General features: G+C 36.0%; 1 pseudogene; it reads right to left on the reverse strand.

Moving 5' to 3' along the window:
• Nucleotides 1-1,561: 1,561 nt before the first annotated feature.
• Nucleotides 1,562-3,032, reverse strand: LOC149261767 (endoglucanase 19 pseudogene; annotated as a pseudogene).
• Between the last annotated feature and the right edge of the window lie 331 nt (nt 3,033-3,363).

Genomic DNA, 3,363 nt, shown 5'->3' on the forward strand with positions numbered 1-3,363 from the left:
ATAATGTGGCAGAGTGGAAAAGTATTTTTCTACTTTTCTTTGTGTTAGGGTTCAATCCTTGTCAAAGTGGGACTTGCATAAACATTTTTATAAGTAATATCATGAACAAAACTTTATGGTCCATGGTCTCAAACTATTTCTTTCATCTTGTTCAGATCTCTCTAGGTACTGCAACTGTTCATTTTCTATTGCATGTGTTAATATCTTATTCTTAAGAGCCATTTTTTTGCTAGGGTTTACTTTGGACAAGTTTGAATCCTAACGGCAGTTGGCCTATGTTTTAGATTTACATAATGAACCATGTAGATTTCTCCTTTTCTTTTTAGTAGTTGTCTCATATTGCTTCAACGCTGTTATGGAGTTTTCTATTATGGATTAATAATGTTGCCACTGCTAAAGCATGTTGTTTGTCTGAGCTTGGTTTGTAAGGAAGTTTTCAAAAATCTCTTAAAATGGTTAATATCATTAAAATTGAACTGGTTTCAATATCCCAAGAAGAAAATTTAACACCAACTTCCATTCATGTGGTCATAATGCAGGTTAGTGGTACAAAGTTATATTACCTAAAAAATGAGGTTGTTTTGTTGGAGATGGGGCTCATTAACTGTGCACTATCAGAACTTGTAACAAGAGGATACACGCATTTGAGAACCCTTGATACTGTACAATCATCTGTTTTGGAAAAGTGTGGCTTTCAACCTTGGGCACTGAATACACAGGTTTATAGTCCTTTATGATTGAAATTTAATTGTGAATAAAGTCTATGTCTGCTACTTTTAAATATACTCAATAAGGCTCATGCTCTTTATTGCTTTGTAATCTGCGGGCTATCGTTAGTTGAATGTATGAGAATATAGGTTTGTTTGTTAACAATGAAATATTTTAAATAAATTCAAGCATCATGGACTTTATGTTTTTACTGAGAAGGTGTGTTTTATAGAGGGAACATACCATTGTTTAGGAGGTACATCATATGCAACAGAAATAACCATGAAAAACAAACAAAATTAATGCATTACCTTAAACAAGGTTTGGATTCAATTGAATTATAGATGACTTCATTGCATATCTTGTGTGACTATAAAAAGCATTGTAGTCTTGGAGAATCCTCTATGCACCTCAGGGACATGTGGACCTAATATTTAGGAAGTGTTCTCACATTTACAACATTATATTTGTCAACAGTGGACTGAGCTGCCATGCCTGGGCAACGTAACAAGATGATCATAGAAAGGATGAGAACATTATTTAATAAGCATATTTTACTAGTTTGTAACATACACTTATTAAATAAGAAGATCCCCTTGTTTTAGACAGACCCCAAATAGGTCCATACAATATTTGAACTGAGAGTTTGATGTTCTTTAGTGTTTCCTTGGACTTGTTTGTTATCAATGTAGAATATATGCAGCAAGTTCATTCCCGAGAAAATACAAGATGAGGTTGACTATGATACAATAAGTGGACAGTAATATTTATGTTCCATTGGAGGAGAGGCTTGGACTGGACAAGGAGATGGTTTGGGTTTTCTTACACGCGTAGGAACAAAAACTAGAAGAAGCTAGTTTAAGCTTCCACCATCAAGAAGCCTGGTCAGGACACCCACAACAAGGCCATAGTTGTAGGCAGTTGGTTCGATTTGTTCATAGTTTCTCTATCATTTGCGAAATTGTCATTTTAATTGGGCCCTCCAACAAGAGCACGATGCAAAACATTTGGATCGCTTCCCTTGCTGCTAAACCAAGTGGCATAGCCCCCTCTATAGGGCATGAAGGATGGGTTTACTTTGTAGGATATGATAGATGAAGCTTTGTGGTGTACTGGATGAGGTTAGTTGCTACCATAGCCAACTATATAACTTGTGGTTCTCGGATTATCTCCAAAGATGTAATTTATCTGAGATTAAGAAAAGGATAGAAACTCCAAGGTTTGCACAACTTCACCCAAGCATTGAAGGTTCTTGAGAGAAATAGTGAGTTAATTACAGTAAACTATGAGGAGAGAAACTGGGTGTTTTTCCATTTCTGCCAAAACAGGAGGCCACTTGGAGTTTTCTATACAATCATATTTCCTTTCTGCAAGCACGCACACATGAAAAACTCTACTTTTTCCTTATAGTTATGTAGAACAAAACTACTCTTCCCACCTCTGCCTTGCATGAGGGACTTTCAGTCTAGGACATGAACTCTCACATACTTGACACCCTAGCTAAATTCAGTCATTTTAAATCCCATTCCACCTATAGAAGCTACATTGTTAATCACATATTTTGATGTAACAGTAAGATAGATCTCGAGTAGCCTCATGAAGCCATGTCACTGCCCAAAGAAGTTGATCCACATATCCACTCTTAGATGCATGATACTTTTGTGCAACAATAATGCTATTGTCATATTTTCCGTTGTATTTGTCAAAAAATGTGAAAATTTGCTTGGCATGGTTGATAAGATCATTGGAGTAGGCGTGATTAGAGTGCCTGAAAACAATTGAAGAAAAATCCATTGTAGTTGTTATTTCTCCCGCAAGATCTGAGCTAGGATTGTTTGCATCAATTCTATATGCCTAGCAAGGTTTGGTCATGTCTTCTAGCACTTTCCAACAATAATGGTCTGAGTTTCCATCACCCACCTCACCATACCATACATCAGGCTATGTATGTGCCTTGAGAAAATAATCATTCTTCCATAAAATAACCTCCATTGAATGACCCATCTCACCACTACTAGTCAATTTCTTGCCATATTCAATAACACTCCATGAGAGCATTGTGACTATGAATTCAATTGGGAGGCCAAATTTAACATTGTCACAAGCATCATATTGTCCCCTCCTACTAGATCCACCCCATTGGCCAATCCACCATGCATACCAGAATCATCCCTCCAGGCGATTCTCTAATTGCTAGGAAGTTTTCCAAATCTTTGAGCCTTGTAAAACATGATACTCTTGCTCAATGTTTCACCATACTCATGACCATTTGTTGCATCTATAATGTAGAGTGCCAAACTCAAAACATACAAATACGAAGCCATGTAGAAACTCAATTGAAATAAACTAGATGGATCCACTTTAGATAAAGCCCCTTTGTGAGAAGCCTAAAGTTAGTTATTTATGATAGGATAACATGAAATGGATGAGGAGGAAATAACCATTGAAAGAATAATGCAGCAAGCTAAGTGAATGTTAGGAAGAAATCTAAATGTGAATCAAATACAAATATATAAAGCCAAAATGTATCGTCTAAAATCAAGAATATGAGAAGTCGTACTCAAAACTAATATCTTGGAGCACTAATGTAGTTCACTTCAACAAAAAGAAACCAAAAATGACCATATCTGAATGTCAGAAAGATGAGAAATATAA

Source organism: Pinus tabuliformis, chromosome 6, assembly GCF_031772625.1.
Source record: "Pinus tabuliformis cultivar Carrire ecotype Pingquan chromosome 6, CPIR1, whole genome shotgun sequence".
NCBI lineage: Eukaryota > Viridiplantae > Streptophyta > Pinopsida > Pinales > Pinaceae > Pinus > Pinus tabuliformis.